The sequence below is a fragment of the Lissotriton helveticus genome, chromosome 6, assembly GCF_964261635.1.
Source record: "Lissotriton helveticus chromosome 6, aLisHel1.1, whole genome shotgun sequence".
NCBI classification, from domain to species: Eukaryota; Metazoa; Chordata; class Amphibia; order Caudata; family Salamandridae; genus Lissotriton; species Lissotriton helveticus.
Genome location: NC_136067.1, coordinates 862,569 through 877,353, shown reverse-complemented (window position 1 = coordinate 877,353; position 14,785 = coordinate 862,569). Strand labels below are relative to the sequence as shown.

Genomic DNA, 14,785 nt, shown 5'->3' with positions numbered 1-14,785 from the left:
TGCATTCAACAAAACCATTCTTTACAGTCATAAATATTAAGACTCGCTCGTCCTACGTTTCACCCTTCTTTAACTTTTCGTTCTTCACATCCCTAAACTTCATCTGATATGACTTGGCTTCACAAATCACAATGAAAATTTGCCAGCTGAGTTGAAGTGAAATAGAGGGGGCCATTTGTTACCAGAGAAGTACCGCAGCTAATGCTATTAAAAGTCAAGGTTGACTGTCTTCTACGTGATAGTCCAAAAAGTAGTTCTAAATTAGTAAATGTTCTTGACAGTACAGTGTACTTATACTAGTGTACTGTGTACTACTGTACAGTACATCATACACTCCTTTGCGAGGCTACTCAAAACAATTTGCTGAGTCTTCCCCCCAGCTCCTCCTGTTGGCGCCGCCCCATCCTGAGTGGACCCCTCCGCACTGCTGGCCCCGGCACTGGTTGTCATCTGTGCCGCGTCAGATGTTGTGACGTCTAGGAAAAACATGTCATATTTTCAGATGCCATACACAACCCCCTATTTTGTTTCGTAACGGAAGAAAATGTTACATAACACATTTTTTTATTACTGGGATTGAAAAAAAGTAACGGTTTTGGGGAGGGTGTTAACCTTTTATATGCTTATTCCATTAAATGCTACACTTGTTCTTATGACAACTGATGAATGCTTGCTTAACGGGCACCATTTTTCCTATTACAGAAAGAAGATTCCATTGCCCTTCTGCCAGACAATTCTCCAACTACTAGTAAGTCATCACCAGCAGTACTGTGTTTTAATTTCTTAATTGAAAATAAAACTTTAAAACTAACAAACACTGTGCGGTTTTTGTTTACGAGTGAGTGAGCGGAAAGGTTTGAACTACTGCACTTGGCAGTCATGTTTCAGTGACTCCGATAGGCCGGGACTGGGAGGTAGTCTTCTTCTGTTCTTCTGGGTCGTAAAAATCATTGGTCAGACATTCTAGATAGTCGGTCAGGGGATTGGGGGTTCAACTTCTGTTCGGACTGAGGTATGTCGAAAGACGAACTGCACATATCATCTTGTCCATACTTCTTTGTGTGCAGAATAGTTCCTGAACCACTAGCGGTATGGGATGTGCTCCTCTCAAATTAAAAAGGACACTGCTACCTTTTACTTGGTGTAAACAATTACATTTTGTTGTTGCAAATTGTCAAAGCACTTACATTAAGAAGACTGGAATAGACAGCAAGGGCAACCCAGAGGACTACACTCAGTGCCTAGAGCTATTGCTGTGTCAGAGTTTTGTTTCACACCGTTTGCCGAATGGGCAAGCTTAGCTACCTACACAGACCGACTCATAATTGTAAATAGTAGTAGCACAGAGAGTGATGGTAGAGGCAGGATAAGAATGTAGAAGGTAGTCTACATTAGAAGAAGATCCAAGGCTATTTTGTAAAACATGGAATTATTAGGAACCAGTTTATAATAAATAGGGGCTGTAAAAGTTAGGGAAGTATAAGTATTAAGATAACAATAAGACAACTTACTGGGGCCAGCAGAGGAGCCTGGAAGGGCTGCTCCTGTCCAACTTCTGCCACCGGAGTCTCTGTCGCCGCCGTCGCCTTGCCCCTGGGAGTTGCTGCTGGTGATCATGAAATAAAGAAACACAACATGGATGATTGTTTTTTGGGAAATATTTGATTTCTTTGTACTCAATCTAAAATTATGTCGGGGAAACAAATTAACATCAATTGCATCTGATCTGGTCAACTAAGAGGATAGTAGTACTGTAGTGTAGTTCCTATTATCCCAAAAGGCTCCGCGCATTGGAATAATACCTTCAATAGTATAGACCTAGGGCAGAGGTTAACTAGGTCTTCTACTGACGATATTAGACTTAAAGTTTTGTGTTTGCCAGCTAGCTCAGAGTTCACTAGAAACTTTCTCGAATAGACAAGGAGGATTTTAACCTCCCTGGATAGACAAGAAGGGATTTAGTTTCTGACAACCATAGAACATGACAACTTTGCTCTCCCCTAATCAAGAGTGTATCTCTAGAGTCGTGTGAAAACAAAAGACAACTTATTTTACTCAGTCAGTTCAGTGCATTCTTAGTTTCACCAGATTGTAGAGAAAAAGAAGAGACGGGCGTGTTCAATAAAAGATGTTATTTATTGATCAGTCTCTTTTCTCGTACAAGAGAAAATGGATCGCTATTATTGCAATACTTATAGTTAAGTAAAGTGCATACAGTAAAAACAGAATTATAAAATAATACTGTAAAAGCATTGATAGGGTTTCTGAGCCATATGATACTTTAAAATGGATAAAATAGATACATACATATATACATTGACTAATCATACTAAACTGGTGCTTCTAACTACGCCTACCCCAGTGTACCTGACCTAAGCCTAATACGTGGGCGGGAGTAGATAAGTAGCAGTTTTAAGTTAAGTTTGCTTTGCCAAGGGTCTGACTCAAGAATTCTCTGCAAGGGTTATTCAGTTTAGTACCTGGGAATTAGACGGCTGGTATCTTTATCTCAGAGTCTTGATATCCCAGCTGCCTGCAAGGGCGGCTGGAAGCGCCGGGCTGGATTTCTCGGCAGGAGAAAAGGCAGCGTCTCTCTCTCAGCGCGTCAGGAAGGAGGGGCAGCGTCTGTGGGCTTCGCTTTCAGCTGGGCTCCTCGGCAAGTCTCGCTGCGCCAATCTTGTCACCACCGCGTGTGTTTGCTTAAGGCAATGTCGGTATTATTTATACCTGAAAGGTGCCGAGATTGACGTAAGGATGGACACTAATACGTCAATAAGGATGTCATACGAACTGGTCGTTCGCACATTCTTTACTGAAGTTCTCGACGAAATCAAAACAATGGCTGCGGGGATTTCCCTAGTCGCTGTAGGTTTGATTTGTTTTGAGAACTCCGTATGCCTATCAGGGGGCTGGAGAAATAGTGCTTGCCTAATGAGATGGCATGCGCTATGACCTAATCAGATAACGCGCTTCTGTGCCGTGGTGTGGCTAATCAGATAACGTTTTTTTGCTCTTGTAGAATGGCTGCTAGTTAACTATTAACCAGACAAGGGTCAGGAATAGGGGGATCGATACAGTACCCATAGGAAATACATCACACCCACTCCACGTAATCTATGTCCATATTTACAAATCTAGGCATAGTAAAAAACTGGTAGTGCATGTGTATACCGTACCACCCCAAAATACAATCATATGTATTTCAAAAACTGGAAATGTGAAATACACGAAAAGATGAGTATAGTTACTATATGCACACAAGCAGTATAATAATGCAAAATATGTTACGCATATTTCTAAATTAGCATGAATAAAAGCGAAAATTACACATGAAATGGCTCCTAGTACAGAAGAAAAAATGCGAGACCATTCCATCACAAAGCATAAATTACTTAAGAACATGCTAGTGGGTAGCTAAAGTCTCTAGAGTATCTAATAATAGAAATTTAGTTCTCTAAGAATAGGTCTACCTTAAGCAGAAGATAAGCGTCCCAAAAAGTAGTAAATATTTTTGGATAGGAAAAGGGTTCCCGCTGTCTGTAAAAACTGGTGAGAAAAAATATTTCATATCGCTTTATTTTCAAAGTTGAAGGCCAAATTCATGGTGTGGGGAACGCCGCGTGCTAGTTTGCTCAAAGTCATTCTTTCTGCTCTGGTGAAAACATCATATCATTGAGACTTTCGAAAAAACTGTCAACTGATTCTTGCGAAAGTTCCATTAACTCGGAAAAAGTTGTTACCTTGCATTCGTGAGCATGATTGCCTTCATTGATGGTTTGATCAGCATAGCTGACAGAAGGTCGTACCTGATCGATGCTGCTTTCATCTTGTACTTCACTACCCCTCAATCGTAGTGGTGAAGTCTCCACGAATGCCGTCATCAGGATTGGTAGCCGCTGGGGACAGCAAAATGCATGAGCCGTTACCGGACCCAACAATGTATCCGCGTCCATTGGCACATCCGATTGTAGTGTCAGACAGGTGTCCAACACGCATTCTTCGCCGCATAGCAAGCACCTTAATACAGGCATAACACAACGTTGCCACAATGGTCTAAAAGATAGAAACCAAGTCATGTTCAGGTCTCTTAGCCGGGCTAGTCCAAGGACTTTAGTTATGCGGTCCCTGTAGCGTATGGCTAGGATCGTTTCTTCCATTGTCGCTGGTGTCTTGTTTGTGACATGGTTTGCCATAGCGAAGTAACAGGATCAAAAATAGTATGCCTGCCACTAGCCCCAAAAGGAGAGGAAGTCCGCCAAAGATGGAATGGACAAAATCAGGAAAAATACCCAGGATGGCTTTGAATGGGGTCAAAGCTCCTGAAAACACTGTCTTAAATACACTTGAGACACCACTGGTATCAGAAATATTTAAGATTTCGTTCAGTATTTCTGCGAAATGTATGGGGGAATTGGTTGATAACAGTGAATGAATCTCTGCCGTTGTCCTTGCAACTTGGAGATCATACGTTTCTTTTGATGACGTTAACCGGGTCGGCGTCTGTAGGAGCACTGTCTTCATTCTGCTTAAAGTATCAATTCGAATAGAACTAATTTTCAAGCTGGGCCATAACCTTGCCACCCTGTCTGGAGTGTCGTTAGGGAACAACACTCGTTCACAGCACATGACCTTCGTAGTCACAGTTATGAGATAAGGTTTTCCGGGCAGCAAACTACAACATCTGCGATCTACTATTAGAATTTAACTCCCGTTAGAGAGTCTCCTAAAGAATGGTTCTATTTGTGTTGCAGGTGTGCCTAGCTGATGACATGAAAGGTTGTTTGAAGTCCCTTCACAGGCTCCATGCAAATTAATACCCTGACACAGGAGTGTACCGCTTAGTGACCTCGCACAGTTATTGCCACTAAGAAACACACTCTGGCCTTTATTACTGACACATGCGTGTGTATAGGGTAAGTTCCATGTTGACTTAATGTACCCTTTACCCAACCTTTCATACTGGCCTGCCTGTATATATTTTTGGCAGTATTGAAACCGGAAAGTTGTTATCGGAATATTAATTATCCCATGTATTATCCATTCAATGACAGGTCGTTCTGACATTGTTAATGGTAATCTCTCAAGTTTCTCAATGCTCAGGATTGTATAATCAGCACCCTTCTGTGCCATACTGATTTGTTTATCAGTAAGGTTAAAGATATTAAATAATGACGTTGTGTTGATTAAACGCCAAGGCACATAGCCTGAACGCAGATTTTGTAACGTCCAGCCAAGCTGTACAATAGAGCCCAATTGGGACTGACCGTGTTGCAACATCAGTAAGTCCTGCGATATTATATCGATTGCTGACGACACAATGCTGTCCAGAGAATATATTCTGGAAGACAGAGTCATTAACCCATTGTCCACAACAGAAAGTGATTTTTCCAAATTAATACGGTCCATTTCCCGTATTTTCTCTGCTGTCTCAATTTGAGTTTCTTTCCAGGCTTCGTTATAAGCTGCATATATAGAGGCCGCTATGAAACGTTTTTGACGCTGTTTGCGTGGTCCCATGATGAAATCACGCAAGTCAGCACCCTCTTTAAGTAAAGTTAGGTGTTGCTTAATTTCTGCCAGTGTGGACGTTTGTAGCCATTGAAGGCAGAGCTTGCCCACACTGTAAGTGGTTATTATCCCTGGATGTTGTCTTTGGGAATATCTAGGGTCTGGCCTGGTCAGTGTGAAACCCTGTATTTTGTTCAGGAATCTGTCTTGACAGTTGTTTGTATCCGTGGGCCAGATCAACCATTGTTTCCATTCAGGATGTGTTCTGTTTTGGTTTAAAATATGGTTTACGTCTATCTCAACATCTGTAGAGCTATTACTGTTTGTTGATGGCTTTGGAATAGACGGTTTGTTTAAATCTTTGATTTTGGCTAGGCCAAGACAGGTAGTTTGTTGAATAGTATCATTCAAAAATATAATTTGTTCTGGGATCATGCAGGCTCTAAACAGTGATTCTATACCCTGTACTTGCCAATCTTTTGTACCCCAAATAGTTTTTGCTTCAATGTTATAGTTCCAGAATTCAAAGCCAAATGTATTCATTTGTTCAAAAAATGAATCTGAATATATCAATTTTGTGTTTGTAAGCATGGTCTTTACTCCTGTCTTATTTGATAATTTGAAATAGAATGTTTCTGCATTACTTGTATTAAACCCTGAAAAATATGAATATTTATCATAAAAATGTTTTCGAACTACCTTTTGGTGGAGTAGCACAATGTTCCCATTGGTTATAACTTAAAACATTTCTAGGTTGTGCAGATTTATGTAGGTAATGGTTACCATAGTGGTTGTAGCAGAACATCAGATCATAATTAGACGAACCCTGCAAATAATCATGTTCTGTAAATTTAGCAGACATCACTAGGTCAGACATCATATCATTAATACTTTCAAAGTCCCAATCATCTGAAAAAGAGCTTGATTTTACAAAGTCACTTAATGAGATCTTGAATTGGTGTGGATACCTCAGGATTTCAACCCGGCCATAGATTTCATAATCAGTATTGTCCCATGCTACACCACCGGATATAGGATTGGCTGTGAAGTTGACTGAAGAAAGTTCTCTTTTCTCGACGTGTGAAGATGTGTGTGGTTTAAGGACCAAGTTGATTTTCTGGCTTGCTGTGTCCATTTTAGCATATTTTCCCTCAATGAAATGTCCCAAGCAAAGTACCATGATGAGCCAAAGTATGAGGACAAATGCACCTAATGCCACCCAAATTTCAATCCATGGAGAAATCAGATAAGTTGCTTTCAGTTGTTGAAAAAGTTCCTTTGCTTTATCTTTAAAAGTTTTTGTTGATGGCTGTTTCTCAGATTCACTCAGATCTTCAGAGAAATCATCGAAGTTGATGAAGTAGCCGGATGCTGTTCTATCAATTGTTCCAATTGCTTCTGGATTACTTTTTGCTTTTGGAGTTTGCTTTATTTCATCAGCATAGTCATCTGTTACTTCATTGTAGGTCGGTGTGTCTTGGCTAAATGTTTTTATTTGGGTTTTAAGAGGTTTAAGTTCTATTGCTTTATTGCATAGTCCTTGTTGATTTTCTGTAGAGTTTTCGAATGTGATTAGTCTCTCAGGGGCATATTATCAAGGGGTTTATCTCCGCTTTTTTGGCTTTAAAAGCCAAGAAAGCGGAGATAAAATTATCTCCCTATTACCAAGCTGTCGCTAACACCAGTTAGTGACAGCTAATAGGAGATAGCGACCATCTTGGGCCCCGCTTTGCATGTCAGTGATATTTATCACTAATGACATGCAAAGTGGGCGTGCCAAGATGTTAGCGACTGGAAACAGTCGCTAACATCGCTATCTCCTATTATCAACTTTTGGAGATATTCGCGCTAAGCGCGAATATCTCCAAAAGCTAACACCTGCCCTGAGCAGTTCTTCACCATGTTATCCAATGGGAGGTGGATAACATGGCTAAGAGCATTTGCTCGATAATGCATGAATATCGCTGACTTTTCAGCGATATTCATGCATTGCGGCCGTTTTTTATCGCATTTGCGATAAACCTTGCTAATAGCAAGGTTTATCTGCGATAAAAATCGCCGATGTGCGGCGATAATTTTTGTCTCTAAACAAGTTAGAGACAAAAATTATCGCTAGTTGTTGGTAATATGCCCCTCAGTTTGAACCTCTGTATTTGTAGCAAACTTTGGTGTTCTACTACTTCTTGGGAGTCCACTTGGCCTACTATTTGTTATCGGCCACATGATTGTGGTTTTACCAGGTCGATAGATACAACTCGGTTCTCCTTTTTACCAGCAAGGGGCGGTAGTACTACTGATCTCGTCCCGTTGACAGACAAGACAGGAACTGCTTTTCTGTAAGAAGGCCCAAATTCCTTCTTTACCGCGATCTTCTCTCTGACTAGATCCCCGACTTTTGGAATCCAGACAGGCCTTGCTGGGACAGGCGGTTTCTCTTCAGTGGTCGTTGGCTGCTGTTTCAATTTTATGTTGCTCAGGTCTTTTCTTGTTTCATTTAAGTCCTGTAAAATAGCCAAACGATCTTCGATATCAAAGCATTTATCTTTAACCACTGAAGTCTGACTATCAAGATCTTGGATCAACATTCTAGTCCCGAACAATAGTTCGTACGGACTGAATCCTTTCAGAGAATTTCTTGGCAGGTTGTTTAGACTATGTTGGACACTTATTAAATGTTTGACCCACCCAGCTCCCGAACCTAATACCTTTTCTGTTATAGATTGCTCTAAGCCTTGGTTTTTTCTTTACACCATCCCGTATCCCTCAGGAAGGAAGTGATAAGAGTCCCGCTAAGCAATGCTCATTTGGCCATGCTTCCCCATAGGCTTGATGGCTAATGGAAAAAAATATTGGTCAGAACGTAGTATGCTCATAGCGTATATGCCATTATAGACTCGCAAATCTTTTTATAACAGTCCAGACGTCAGCCGAGCACTGGGGTCTACATTATAAGTGAAAAAATAGTCTTTACATGTTAATACGACGCTTATTCATAATGGGTATTTTATGTCTATTGTTTAATCCAATCTGGAGCGAAACGCCATGGTAGCACGCCGTCTCGGTCGCCACTGCGATCTCTATTGCAGTCTGGGCAGTTTTTTGCAAAAATGTGATGATCCAGGCTCATGCCTGGCCACCAGTACACTGATTGCAATTCTTCCAGAGAATCTTTAATCTTAAGGTGTCTAAGACCCTCACCCATATGTGTGTCTGCTATTAACAAGCTTCTCCTGTCCGTGTTTGGAATCACTCTATCCCCCACTCCAGGGATTCGAGCAAAATGAACGGAGTTTGCATCGATTATGTATGTATAATTTGTGGAAAAGTAAATTCTGCCATGTTCTGTGTCCCTACTCGTCCTCCATCATATGTTATCTGTGCATGATTAATATGCATATGTATTCCCCATGTTCGATTAAAGACGCAATTACAGTTGTGTCCATCTCTAGTATGCCAGTTTCCAGTTCTCGTGAATACTACGAATATCAGGCCTATGTAAAGTTACGTTGCCACGTTTCTCAGTGTGCACGTTATTTCATTGTAAAGTTCCCGTTTCTAGGCCTCAAAAGGGCCTGGACACCAGATTCAGCTTCTGTCTCCTGAGCCTCGCTGAGGAGCGATACAGCCCCCACCTGTATCCCTGACCCTTCACTTACTTCCTGCCTCACAGTGCCCGGTTCAGCCTGGCTCTGCCTCTGAGTCTGCCAAGAGTATGTTATGATTCCAGTTATCAGTCCAGCCCTCCTTCTCTGCATTCCTAAAGCTACTGAACTGCATCAATAGTTTCCGTCATTGTCTAGCCTTTACGTCTCCATGTAAGAGAAATACTGTATTTATGGTCATTTAATATTCTTCATCACGCACTACATGTAGAATAATGCATGCTCCAGTCTTAGAGTCTGTTAGCCTTTACCCCGATAACTTTTGGATTCTATCAACATGTTCTCTAAACATCAGATACTAGATACTGTTTAGGTACATGTCGCCCTGACTCTCCAGACTTCAGTCTCTGCTCCTAGCACAGAGTTCGTAGCCCCCAGCTTCTCCTAGTAACACGTCATTGCCAGCTTGCGCGCACCACCAGGTTAGAGGTCCCGGCTCCTTAGGTAGCCCCCTCCATGTTTCCGCCCCATTCATGACATATTCTGTTACGTTTGCATCACATGTCTATGTATACGCCCTGTTACACCTACTTTCACCCTTATCTTTCGCGACTGCTACGCGTCACACCCTTTGCTCCACCCACTGCTCCGCCTATCGTATGTACTGTAATGCAACTGTTTTACTATATATGCTTGTGTATTGTTATTAAATGTTACGCCAGTCCTTTCCCCAGAGCGCGCTCATCCCAGATCCAGCCCCGGCAGCTGCCGGGCCCTGCCATCCTATTCCTGTGCAGGTTGTCCTGTTCCTGTCCTTTATGCTGTAATAAACCTGCAAACTCCTACTACCTCGAATCTTGACTCTTATTTATTGAGCTATCTGTTATTGCTATGCCTAGACAACAATAGATCCGGTATTATTTATTTATATACCACATAATGGCGCCCGAATAGGGACTTGCCCTTTCCCCACGCGTCGGTGAAGCCACGCCGGCCCCCTGACCCTCTGCAGTCGTGACGGAACTCTTCTGCGCACCGGCAGATATTTCTGCTTCAAGTATCCCTCAGGCCCACGGAGGAGACGGAGGAGGCGGTCCAGCATCCAGACGAGACGGTGGAGGAACGCGGCGAGTCCCGACCAGAGCCCAAGCCGAGAGTCCAAGGTCCGAGGTATCCGGAGGCCCACCCGTAACAGAAGTCCGAAGTTCGTCCGTCCGGCGTTGAAGCAGTCCAGTCCAGTCCGAGGCCTTCCGTTCTTGCTGCCCGGTGAGTACCGTTGCTGGGGTAGTATCTAGACAGGGTCAATCTAAATTGTCTCTGGTCCGATGGGTCTGGGTACGCAGATCTGAAACGAAGTGTTCACCTAGGTGGATACGGGTCTTGATGCGTCCCTTTATGGGACCGGTATGTTCCGTGCTGTTTCAGCAGCGCATCCAGTAATTCTAGCCTGTTCCGTTCTCGAGAAATTCATGTGTTTCTGTTCTCAGTGTTCCAGGTAGTATTCTGTCCGAACTGTTGCTTCATAATGTTATTCAATGTATTTTCAATGTCGTGGTATGCCTGAATTGTTTTCTCAATTGTTATTGTTCCTCGTGTATTGTATTGTGTTCAGATTCAAGTTTGCAATGTCCCTCTTTTCGAGATTACGTCAGTTAAAAACTAGAAAGGGTCTGCTAGAAGAAGCAGTTCCTGTCCCGCCTAGGGACAGTCCAGGTCATTTTATGTATCAGAAGCATGGCATAAGCGCCATATTATATCTAGATTTATGGGTAGAGTATACCAAGGAGTTAGAAGAAAAGTATAGATGGCCCGTATCAGGTACGTGGGATGCCGAGTGCATATTGAGAGTAGAAGAAGCATTATGGAAAAAGAAAGCCAGACAGTCACAGAAAGACGCCATCGAGTTATGGCGCAAAGAATCTCATAAAAGAACCGAAAAAGAAATCAGAAAGTCAGAAATAAGTCGAGAATCCTTAGAACGAGCCCAGGAAAAGGAATTAATCGAGATAGGTGAACGAGTTAAAACCGAACAGTCAGACAGACAGAGGAACGCCCTCATTAAGGGTATGTATCCTCTTCTTGCCGAGGGCTTGCCAAAAGCGACCCCGGAGGCATCCAGTAATTTCCCGCCACCATTAGTTCCGACCAAGCTACGTCACAAACCGACCGCAGCTGATATTTTCATTTCGTCCTATTTGGACGACACAGTCCCGGAATATGCAAATCCCGCTCCGCCAGTCCCTGTAAATCAGGCACTTCCTGCTCCTCCAGACACCGGGGCACCCCTTGCAGTACCTGCTACGGCACCCCCGGTCCAGCCTGTATTTCAAATTCCCGCTCTGCCATCACGAAGAGCATCAGTCGATGGTTCCAGTTTAGGGGCCGCAGGAGGAGGTCCTCCTCAGACCCCGCCGTCAAATAGACGTCCAGGAGCAGTCGAGTTACATGAACGTGCGTTACAGCGTACGCCTAAATATCAGTCCATTGCAGAAATCAGGCGAGCTCTTACTGAATGCTGTTATGATCCAGTTCCAGGCGAGGATAGTATGGTTATATATTCCGTGCGTATAAGACAGGTGTCCGAGTACTTAGTCACTTTACCGAATATGAAGGAAGATCTAGACAGAATATATCGTTTCATCCGTACAGGGGATGATCCAGAAAGTATTAGTGACGTCATGTCTCAAAGGAAAGTTGAGATCCAGCTCATGATATTAAAGTTTCTGATTAATTGTCTAATAAGGGAACAAGATTATCCGACCAAAGATCACGCCGAAATGAGAACCCTGACAAAGTGGAGTGAGAATATAGCCGAGGGTAAGCACAAGACTATCAGTAGTATAGAGAGTATGTACAAGAAAATTCGTAAGGAAATAATAAGGTTACATGATCAACGTAAGGCAGCACAAGTAAGCGAGAAAGAAAATGACTCTGCGGAAGAGGTAGAGGACGAGAATCCCGCCAGAATAGCGTATGTAGGAAAATCTAGATTTCCAGACCGCCATTTACGCCTAGAACACAAGTCAACTTTCCATCGTCCAACACCAGAACAAGGTTCTCTAGAACAAGTATTTCAAGCTACCGACCACATTCTGAAATCACGAATCGGTTATAGCGAGTTAAGTACTATGCATGAACAAGAACTAGTCCGATCAGCAGTCCGATGGATTACTGATCCTACCACTTTTCCAGACGAAATAGTGGCACAAATGTTTCTGAAATTGCCCCCAGCCGAGCAACGACTGGCGGGTATGTATATGATCCAGCACCTCATTACATTGTATGAGGGTCAACATTCTGATCCAGGTCCGTTACACGATGTCCTGAACGAGTTACTCCAGTATAAATGGAAAGGTTTAGGTACCGATTTAATTAGTGTCATTCTAGAACAGCGCCACAAATATAGTATGTTTCTGAACCCGCATTTTGTTCATGTCTCACCCCCAGAAAGTAAACCTTTTTACATAGACAGACAGAATCCGTTACGAGAAGTACATCCAATTAAGACAGAGGGTGGTGAGATGCAACGAGTGTTTGTTTACACCCCGATCACAAAGATGGAACTCTTAGAGATGAAAAAATTAATTCCCTGTCATGATAAAGATCCAGCAGGGTTCCACCGAGAATTGAAAGACATGCTCCGTATGGGAGAATACACGTATCCAGACATAATTAAAATGCTAAAGGTCCTGTTGCCCGCAGGGGTATATGAGAAACTCAAGGAAAAAGAATGGGAGGTGGGGGAGAAAAAGATCGATTGGGCAGTTCTAGAAGCTGAAGATAAGGCACGAGTACCAGGTACCGGTCTTGGAGACAAATGTAAAGAATTACCAGAATTATTAATACAAGTGTTACCCAGATTATTAACCACTAAAAAGGAAGACTGGGATGCAATCTCAGCCTGTAAACAGAAACAAGATGAAGATATTAGTGATTTTTATTCTAGATTTGAGAAAAGTTTTAGCATCAACAGTGGCCTCAAGACAAGTAGTGAATCATACCCTCACCTTTTTGTTACTAAATTAGTCGAGAATTCAAGTCCACCAATTAAAAACCGAGTTTTGAAAGTCGAAAGTACCTGGCAAGCTAATACCCCGTCCCAGATGTTACAGATGCTTCAATATCACCAGAATAGAATCAGAGAAGAGCAAGAACACGAGAGAAAACGTATGAAAGACACGAAAATTAAAGTACTAGTTGCACAATCTGTTCCTCAAGACAGTCAGAAGAGGGGTCCGAATCAAGCCAGTCATCCTGCAGCTCCCGTTAAAGGAAACTGCAATTATTGTAAACAGCCAGGTCATTTTATAAACGAGTGTGCAGTTCTGAAACACAACATAGCTACCGGTAAGACTAAAGAAAGACCACGTCCGCCCAGACAAGAGCAAGTTTCACAGACTCCTCAGCCACAGAATGCACAACAGACAGTTACTGTACCGCAGCCCATCGCTGCAACACAGCATGTTACACAGCAGATGTACCAGTATGCACAGTCTGAGTATCCAGAGTATCAACCGTATTCATGAAACAGCCTAGAGAGGGAGGTAGGCTTGCCTCTCATCGAGATACCTGTAGATCAAGAAGGTCCCTATGTTCACAGTCAAGTACTAGGGAAAGACAGAAAGTTTCTGATTGATACAGGGGCAAGTAGGACCACTATAAGTCACGCCGAAGTTCCAGGGGCTCCGCTCTCAGGCTCTAGAAATGTTTCCCTTGGATTTTCAGGAAAACATATTGTAAATGAAATATCAAAGCCAGTTACTCTAGAAGTAGGTCCATTGTCCCGCACTACTGATCTGTTACTTACCAAGTCATGTCCAGAAAATTTGTTAGGCATTAAAACACTGAAAGAGTTAGGCGCAGTTATATGCTGTTCCCCAGAGGGAATACGATTGTTCCTACGCGACTTCAAGGGTCACTATGTATTACGAGATTTTGATCCGAGATTGTCCAATGTCCCGCAGCATCTATGGGCACAAGGTCCAACTGATGTTGGTTATATGCAAATCACACCCCATCGTGTGACTCTTAAGCCAGGTGTAGTGTTACCACGAATCAGACAGTACAGATTGCCACCTGAGGCTGTAGCAGCCTTATCCAAAATTATTGACGAGCTCAAGGCTCAAGGAGTAGTGGTAGAAACTGAATCCAATGTATGTAATTCTCCGATCATTCCTGTCATGAAACGTACTGATCCAAATGCACCTCCAGTATATCGTTTAGTGATTGACCTTCGAGAACTTAATAAATGTATTATTCCCCAGTACCCAGTTGTCCCAGATATCTCTTCCCTATTGACAGCCATTGATTCCGAAGCTTCATTTTTTACAGTCATAGATCTCAAGAACGCGTTTTTCAGTGTCCCCATTAATCCAGACAGCCAGTTTCTTTTCGGATTTTGTTTAAATGGAAGGAGCTATATGTTCACACAAGCTCCTCAAGGTTTCACAGAAAGTCCTAGTATTTACAGTCAGGCACTCAAGAGACAACTGACAACATTCACATGCCAACTGACACTGCCCTGCTCCAATATGTCGATGATCTACTGATCACAGCCCGTTCTGAACATGCTTGCGAGCGAGCCTCACTTACAGTCTTGTATTTCCTAGCCGAGATGGGGCACAAGGTGTCCCCTTCGAAGCTTCAATTCTGTGTCCAGCAAGTGATCTACTTAG

The 14,785-nt window shown here is 42.7% G+C and overlaps 1 long non-coding RNA gene across 1 annotated transcript in view; it reads left to right on the top strand.

The window, feature by feature from the left end:
* Window positions 1–14,785, top strand: part of LOC144761185 (uncharacterized) — a 214,198-nt gene that overhangs the window by 50,464 nt on the left and 148,949 nt on the right. The window contains exon 2 of the long non-coding RNA XR_013595612.1: window positions 703–748. This is a non-coding gene — a long non-coding RNA (uncharacterized LOC144761185). The remainder of the gene's footprint in view (window positions 1–702; window positions 749–14,785) is intronic.